Genomic DNA, 9,395 nt, shown 5'->3' with positions numbered 1-9,395 from the left:
TGCCTGGCACAAAAGGGGCAGGGCCCCAGGGTGTTTCTGTGGCAGGCCTGGCCCTTGTGCTGTGTCAGGGTCAGCTTCAGCCTCACTGCCAAGTCCCTGTCCCAGGGGAGTGGGAAGGCTGCAGGGTGATCTCCCACCTCCATGCAGCCGGTGGCCTGTGCTCCCCACTGCCATGGTGGAGCTTTCACATTTATTTATTATAAAAAAATCAGAATTTTAAAATATTATGCACAGAATTTGATGCAGAATTCCCTCAGGAATATGGGGTGCTGTACAGCTGTGATGGTGGGACTGTGAAGGGGGTGCTGGACAGTAGGGGATCTGTGGGTGGGGGAGCTGGGCAGAGGGTATGGTGTGCAGGGTGCTGTGTAGTTGTGGTGGGATGTCAGTGGGAGGGGTCTCTAGGCAGGGGGTGCTGGGCATAAGGATCTGTGGGGGAAGTCTGTGGGTGATGGGGCACTGGCATAAGAGCAGGGCACTGGGCAGGTGGCAATGTGGAAGGGGCACAATGGCAGCGCAGGGCTAGGCAGGCCAGTGTGCGTTTAGTAGTTTGGGGTTTGTAAATAGTGCCCTTGTGCTGGGCTGAGTGGGGCCACTCCTGTGCTGCGTCTCATTGCCCCCAACCGGCCCCTCGCTCTGCGGACCGCCCCCCATCACCTGCCCTATTTCCCCAATGGGGGCCCACAAATATGTTTGGCGCTGGGCCCACAAAAAGTTAATCTGGCCCTAAAGGTGACATTGTAAATAAGAAGTGGGTGACATTATCTCTCATAAAAGTAAACAAACTTGTTTGTCTTAGCGATTGGCTGAACAAGAAGTAGGACTGAGTAGACTTGTAGGCTCTAAAGTTTTACATTATTTTCATTTTGAGTGCAGTTATGTAACAAAAAAATCTTACATTTGTAAGTTTCACTTTCATGATAAAGAGATTGCACTACAGTACTAGTATGAGGTGAACTGAAAAATACTTTTGTTTCTTTTGTTTATCATTTTTACAGTGCAAATATTTGTACTAACAAATAATAATTTGAGCAGTGTACACTTTGTATTCTGTGTTGTAATTGAAATCAATATATTTGAAAATGCAGAAAAATATCCAAAAATACATTTAAATTGGTATTCTATTATTCTTTAACAGTGCGATGAAAACTGCAATGAATCACAATTCATTTTTTTAATTGAGTTCATTTTTTTGAGTTAATCGCTTGAGTTAACTGCGATTAATTGACAGCCCCAATAATAACAATTCCTGTGGAAAGAGGCCAGGAGCTCTTCGGGGAGAGTGAAGTTCAGCCTCCAGAGCCAAAGTTCAGCTTGGGGCTGCCCTGCTGAGGGTTTGGAGCATATAGTGAGGGGCAAGGATGCTGGGGGGTGGGATGGTTCTTGTGATGTCTCAGATCTCTGTACAGCTCTCAGAGGCCCCTAAGACCCCTAGATTGGGGGGGTCCTTCTTCCAAAGTCCCTCAGTAATTGGGGATTCACATCTGGGAGGTCTGTCAGTTTCCTGCCCACTCCCTGCTAAAGAAGAGTGACTGGGATTCTGAAGTAAAGTGAATTAGGGTTGTGATTCCTCCTCTTTTGTGGCCCTGAATTGAGAGTGAGAGCAGCGGGTGGAGAAGCTAATGGCCTGGCTGTGTCTCCGTCACCTGGCTGGTGGTGTCAGGGATCCTGGTGTTACCGCAGTGGGACTCCTAGGCGGAGTTGCCATTTGCAGTCCATATACAGAACTTTTACCACAAGGGAAATCAGCAGGTTGAGAGGTGGTAGGATGGGGGGAGGAAGTGGACAAAGGGAACCCCAGAAATCAGCCAGAATCCAGATCTCACATTCAATGCTATGAGTTTCTGAAGAATTCCCACCTGGAAATTGAACCTTCATCTACATTGCCACTTACTACGGTATAACTTACATCGCTCAGGGGTGTGAATAACCCCTGCCCCCCCCCCAAGCAACGTAAGTTACAGTGACCCAGAGTGGACAGCACTATGTTGGAGGGAGAACTTCCCTCACCAGCATAGATACCGCCACTCATGGAGGTGGATATATTATGCCAATGGGAGAGAGCATGTAGCACTTCTATGCAGATGAGTCCCTAGCATCTGTTCAGCAGAATCCCTTGCCTCCAACCTTCCCATCATGGGTGGCACATGAACAGCAGGTTGAGGGAGGCTAGCCCCCAGCCATGCCCCTTACACCTGAGGCCCCACCTCTTCCATGCACACATACGCCGCTGGAGGCCAAAGCACACACCCCCACTGCAGCCACCAGCCCCTGCACCAGGCTAGACCCCTAGTTGTGGAGCACCGGGAGGGCGGGCAGTATGTGTCTGCAGCTTCCCCCAGCCCCAGAGCATTAGGAGGGCAGGCAGAGTGGCCCCAGCCTCCTCAGCCCCAGAGTGTCGGGGAGGTGGGCAGCACATGTTCGCAGCCTCCTTAGCCCTGGAGTGCCAGGAGGATGGTCAGCATGCCCTCAGCCTGAGCCGGGGACACTACACAGGGGGACTGGAGCTGCACACTGCCACACATAGTGCGGGTGGGAAGGGGGGAAACTGGGGGCGGGGTGTGGGCAGGGCCATGCCTGGGTGTTTGGGGAGGCACAGCCTCCCCCAGCCTATGGTACCTGCCACCCATGCTTCCCATCCAGACAGATCAGAGCCGGTGACTAGTACTGGGTTTACAATGACACTGTGGTGCTACATTCAGAAGGAGTCCCAGCACCTGGACGGAACCCTTGCCCCCCCACTCCACCTGTGTTCCACCCTGAGGCCCTGCCCCTGCTCGCTCCTCTCTGCCTCCATCTCGCCTCACCCCCCACTCACTCCTCTCTGTCCTGCTTGTGCCTCTCTGCCCCCTCTCCACCTCATGCCTCCTGTTCACTCCCCTCTGTCCACTGCTTGACCCTCTCTGCCCTCTCCCCCACCCACTGCTCACCTCCTCTGCTCTCTCCCCCACACCTATCCACTGATCATTCCTCACCATCCCCTGCTCCTCATGCAAGCGGCTGGGAAGGGGCAAGATGCCGAGCAGGGACACAGTTTTGGGGTGGAACATGGGGGCATGGCCTTGGGGTGGAGCGCAGATGGAGCTGGGGTAGGGTTGCCAACTTGGTCATATTTTAAAACTGTCCACTCCAGCAGGAGTGCCAGAACCTCTCCTACCTTGCCTATTCCCTTGGAGGTGACATTCCTGCCCCGCCTCTTCCCCACAAGGCTCCACCCCCCATTCACTCCTCTTCCACCCTTCGCTGCTTTTCCCTTCCCACCTCTGATGCCTGAGTCAGGAGGGTCTTGTCTGTGGAGCTGGAGCTGGGAGGTGCATCCTCCTGAAGCAGGTAGGAGGCAGCCTGGGCTGAGTAGGGGCTGGTGTAGGTGATGACCTAGCACTTCCCTGCTTCTTCCACTGACAGTAACCAGAGTTTGGGTTTCTGGTTAGTTGATCTGACCGGACACTGCCAGGTCCCATTTTTGACTGGACTTTCTGGCTGAAAACCAAGCACCTGGACACCCTACGGAGGAGAGGGGGGAAGGTTCATAGTCTGGGCACCAGGGCCCACAAAATCTTAATCCAGTCCTCCGGGTGACATAAATGAGGAGGTCTCCCCTAGGATCAGACAGGGAATGAGGAGGAATTTCTCCCTCCCCCCAGCACTGCAGGATCACTGCAGAAGGATCAAGCTTTGGGAGCTAATATTTTTCCTCCCACTCTCCAGGTGCCGATGCTGATCCATTGGCATTTAACAGAGTCACACATGGGGTGACTGTCTGGAATGATGGCCCCACAAAGGGGGTTATCTCTCTCTCCTGCCTGAAGTGAGGCCGGAGCAGCTCCCACAAGGGGCCTACATACCCCTTACTGAGCTGGTAATTTTCTCTCTCGGTGTTTCATGCCTCAGGTCTCCCTCTGTATCTGGAGGTGTCAGAAATCCTCCAATCCAAGTCAGTGACAGAAGGCAGGGGATCACCCCCTGAGCTAAAGCATAGCAGAGCATTTCCCTGGGAAGCTGAGTATGACCTGGCTCCAGAGGGGCAGGGAGCTGATGCTGCTGTCGCTGTGCAGGAAACAACAGAACCCAAAATCCATGGGATTAAACTCTCATTTGGGGGTAGAAGAAGAGGGGACCGATTTATGATTTTTGAATGGTTTGAGCTGGTGAAACTACATCCTCACCCTCAGCAAATAAATGTCTCTGCGCCCTCGACCTTCTGCCAGCTGGGATCAGAGGCATCCTCACTGGGGGATGAAAAGTAGCCTGTAATCCCCCCTAGCTCCATTCCTGGGATTAGGGAGCTCCTTGATGGGGATAAGGGAGGGAGCAGCCTGTATCCCACACTGCCCTAATGCTGGGGTGAGGGGCCTGGTGGAGAGGGACGGTGCACAGCTGGTGTGTGAAATGCTCCATGGACACCCCATTTACCACCCATTTCTCCCATAATCCACTTAATAACCCACTACTGTGGTCCTGCATGAAGGGTTAAAATCCATGTGCATTTTATATAACAACCTCTTTTTCAGACCCAAAGTCCAGAGTATGGTCAAGAGACCAGAGGCCTAGCAAGTAGTGATCAGCTAAGAGAAAGCTGGGGTAAACAGATAATCTTGTTTTGCTAAAATAAGACTAGTCAGCAAATTGGCAGGTGTTGGAGCTAAGAACTAAATAATTGTGTCTTATTCAGAGTTGCAAATTGAACAAAGAAGCCCTGTTTCGGTTGTTAGTTTCTTCTGTAGGGAGACGTTCTTCCCACACATACAACCATGAGTTTATGAAAGGTTGGCACATGTCAGTATAAGATATGGCATCCTTCCACCTCCCCTTCCCAGGGACCAATGCTTGCCTTAAGACATAAAGGAGACAATCTTTATTGCCATATACTTTCACTGTTTCTTTGCTTTAACCCTAGGAATGTATCTGTTGGACAATCAAAGGAGTTGCTCGTGGACCCCATATCACAATTCAACATATATATCTTATACTAATAACATTTTATCAAAGTATTAATTAAATGTTAACTTGCTAACTTGAGACCGTGGGTGGAGACATTATGTAACCTGATAACCATTGGCTACTGTGCTATCTTGGCTTGCTGCAAAACCTATCCTGGGGTGTGGAACTGCTTACCCTGTCACTTTCTCCCGCCCATGGAAAATCTATATATTCTATTGTAATCATTTGATTGGCAGTGTCTCTGAGCCTAATAAGCAAGGTGACACTCTGCCAGCACTGTGTGTAATTAACTCCTATGCTTGACCTCTACATGGTCTGGATTTATGTCCTTCACTGCACTACCAGATCTTCAGGTCCCACCCTGAGTCCCTGCATCCTCTTGCTTTGTCTCTGTTCTCTGCAGGCCAGAGAAATGTCCGGGGAGGCCGCCCCTCCCTTCACTTAGTGGTCCCGCTCAAATCGGGCCCACTGCAGCCTCATCTCCTGGAACTTGGCCAACTGTCACTTGATATGGTCGTACACTCACACATTGACTGCCTCCCCTGTCTGGATGGTCTTTTGTCATAAATATAGAGAGAAGGGTAGCATAAAATCCCTCCTTGGCAGCTGTGCTGAATTGCCTTACATGTAAGGGGTTAAGTAATTCAACTGACCTAGATTCAATTAATGTAAGGACCCAACTATTCTCAGTCTCTGTTCAAACCTAAGTTAATTGTATCTAATTTGCATATTAATTCAAGTTCAACAGTCTGTCTTTGGAGTCTGTTTTTGAAGTTTTTTTGTTGCAAAATTGCCACCTTCAAGTCTGTCACTGAGTGGTTAGAGAGGTTGAAGTGTTCTCCCACTGGTTTTGAATGTTATGATTCCTGATGTCAGATTTGTGTCCATTTATTCTTTTGCGTAGAGACTGTCCGGTTTGGCCAATGTATATGGCAGAGGGGCATTGCTGTCACATGATGACATATATCACATTGGTAGATATGCAGGTGAACGAGCCCCTGATGGTATGGCTGATGTGATTAGGTCCTATGATGGTGTCACTTGAATAGATATGTGGACAGAGTGGGCATTAGGCTTTGTTGCAAGGATAGGTTCCTGGGTTAGTGTTTATGTTGTATGGTGTGTGGTTGCTGGTGAGTATTTGCTTCAGGTTGGGGGGCTGTCTGTAAGCGAGGACTGGTCTGTCTCCCAAGATCTGTGAGAGTGAGGGATCATCTTTCAGGATAGGTTGTAGATCTTTGATGATGCACTGGAGAGGTTTTATTTGGGGGCTGAAGGTGATGGCTCATAGTGTTCTGTTATTTTCTTTGTTGGGCCTGTCCTGTAGTAGGTGACTTCTGGGTACTCTTCTGGCTCTGTCAATCTGTTTTTTCCACTTCAGCATGTGGTTATTGTAATTTTAAGAATGCTTGATAGACACAACAGTGTTGGCCACAGTAGCGAGGCCTCACTGTGCCTCAGTCCATATGGAGGACAATGTACCACTGGGTGAGAAAGGCCAATTTTAGCGAGGTTCCCCTGAAGGTGAAGCAACTGTCCCTAGATCTTACTGACAAGACCCTTAACATATTTTCAAATGGCATGGGTGCCTTTTAAGTACCGAGATGTGGGGTTTGGGCACAGTGGATGTCGAAGCCTTTTATGGCTCTACAATTGTGTTTTTAAATTTTCAGCAGGAGTCTGAGCTGGAGGGCAGGTCAGGCCTGAGGTGAATGGCAGGGCAACCACAAAGAAAGAAATCGACTCTTTGAATGACTGGACGCACTGCACCTAATCAATGCCATAGCATTGTATTCCCTTTGGCAGAGCTGCTGTGAGTAGCATCTTCAGCAAAGAAGGCAGTTACCCTCAGCAATGCTAACCGGGTTTCTGTGGCCCTTAAACGGTTGGCCATGGGGGAAAAACACTGTGAGTCAGCAGCAGAGTGGAGGCAGATGTGTGCTGGGATCTGGTACCTGGCTGGGCCTTGACTCCGTCCTCCTGGTCTCTGATTGAGGGCAGGCAAAGGGTTTTACTATGGCAAGTGGGAGCAGTTGTGTTCCGTGTTCAGGCATTAGAATCAGTTCCTCCAGGTGTCTTGTAAGCACACAGGGACATTAGCAGGTGCTCTCAATGAAGGATTGGCCCAGATACCATCAGTGCCATATTTACCATGGCGCCGGGCGCATGCTCTGAAGGGGCCAGGATGCTTTTCTCCGCCGCCTGCTCTCTCCTGTGGGGACAGAAGCTTGGTGGTGCCAGCTCATGGGGCTCCTGCTGAAGCAAGGCAGGCTCCGCTGGCAGCAAAGCTGCTCCCCCTCCTCCTCCCCCAGCATGTTGCATTCCCACCTCTTGCCCTCCCTCTCCCTGCTGCCGAACAGCTGTTTTCCAGCTCGAGGGAGGGGAGGAATGGAGCCACAGCGTGCTCGCCACTGGAAGAGGAGGCAGAGAAGAGGCAGAGGTGGGAGGGGGGCCTTGAAGAAGGGGATGGAATCAGGGCATACCCTCCCAGCTCTCTGTCATGAGCTGCTCAGGGCAGGAGGCTCTGAGCACCCCCTCAACCCCAGCCCACAGCCCCAACCCTGTGCCCTGACCCCTGCACCACCTCAGAGACCCTCATCCCCCTGCCCTGACTCCTGCACCATCCCACACCCCCATCCTCCTTCCTTGGCTCCTGCACCCCCACACACCCCCACGACCCCAGTCCTGACTCCTGCACCCCCCACACATATTCATCCCCCCACACCCTATGCCCTGACTCCCGCACCACCCCCACATCACCACCCCACCCCTCGCAACAAATGGGAGCTCCTGAAAACACACCCCACATTCCCACCTGCACCCCTCGCACCAAATGGGAGCTACCCCAGGTAAGTGCTCCACACCCTAACCTCCTGTCCCACCCCTGAGCCCCCTCCCTCACCCTAACTCCTGGCCAGACTCTGGATCCCAACCCCCAGCCTGCTCCTGCACCCTAACTCCCACCCAGACCCTGCATCCCCAGCCCTGTGATCAGTGCACCCCCCGCAACTCAGTGCAGAGAAAGATGAAGAGAATGGGCTAGAAAAAGGGAGAAGGTAGGTACCCACTCTATGTGGGCAGGGGCAGGCGGGGGGATCCTGTTTAGCCCCTCCCCAGCCCTGCTGCACTTGCAGTTTACCCCAGCCCCTGCCTTGCTCCAGTCATCAGGGACTAATCCTCCCTCCATGTCCCACTGTGCTCATCTTGCCCTTGGCCCCTGTCTTGCTCCAGCTGGGGACCAATCCTTCCCCCCCATGCCCCGATGTGCTCTTGCCTTCATTCCTCAGGGGCAGGGCCAGCTCCAGGCACCAGCCCACCAAGGATGTGCTTGGGGCAGCGCCTGGAGGGGGGCGGCGCGGCGGGGCACTCCTGCCCGAGAGCGGGGCCGCGACTGGGCTCACCGCCCTCCCCACGGCGCTCTGGCCGCCGGGGGCTCTCCGCCCTCCCCTCGGCACTCTGGCCGCCGGGGAGAGTGGAGAGCCGCGGGGGGGCTCTCCGCCCTGCTCCCGGCACTCTGGCCGCCGGCGAGAGCGGAGAGCCCCGGTCGGGCTCCCCACCCTGCTCCCGGTGCTCTGATAATAGAGTCACTGAAAGTGTGGGTCCAGTCCCCTCACAGATGACCCCCTCCCTCTGGGACAGGGGCGGGTCTGAGCTCTCACACCAAATGGCTCATTGTGGCTGCCAGAATCTGTGGGCAGCTCATTTAGTTTACGCCAAGGGTTGAGACCTACTTTGTGCACCGTGTTTGAGAATTGAAATCCTAAACCACCCTTTGAAATAACGAATGCAGTAGGATGTGTTTTTGTCCCTGCCCCAAAGCAGACAGACCAATGGAGAAATGCCATTGAGTCCAGGGTAATACTTCACTGTGGTTTTACCACTTCCAATTGCTAAACTCCCTCCCAACCTTCTGGGCTCCTAGAGCAGGGTACAGAGCCTGAGCTGAGACACGTACACTGCAACTTTACAGCCCAAGCCACATGGCCCTGATTAATCCTAAATGGGTCAGCTGTGGGTGTTTCATTACACTGTAAACGTATCCTAACATTATGTCTACGCTGCGTTTAAAACACCCAGGGCACCTGTCTCAAAACCTGGGTCAGCTGACTCAGGGTTATGAGGCTTGGACTGCAAGACTATAAAATGATAGTGCAGACGTATGGGCTTGAGCGCAACATCTGAGATCCCACAAGGGGTGAGGGTTTCTGAACCCAGGCTTCAGTGTGAACACAAAAATCTGCACCACAGTTTTTAGCCCCACAGCTTTAGTTCCATGAGCCCAAGTCAGATGACCCAGGCCAGCCATGCTGCAATCTTTATCACAGGATAGATGGACTCTAAGGCCTGGTCTACACTACAATTTTAGGGTGAATTTAGCAGCGTGACCTCGATTTAAGCCTGGACCCGTCCACATGACGAAGCCCTTTTTTTTTACCTAAAGGGCTCATTAAATC

This window comes from Chrysemys picta, chromosome 16, assembly GCF_011386835.1.
Source record: "Chrysemys picta bellii isolate R12L10 chromosome 16, ASM1138683v2, whole genome shotgun sequence".
NCBI classification, from domain to species: domain Eukaryota; kingdom Metazoa; phylum Chordata; order Testudines; family Emydidae; genus Chrysemys; species Chrysemys picta.
This window is presented reverse-complemented; position numbering follows the sequence as displayed.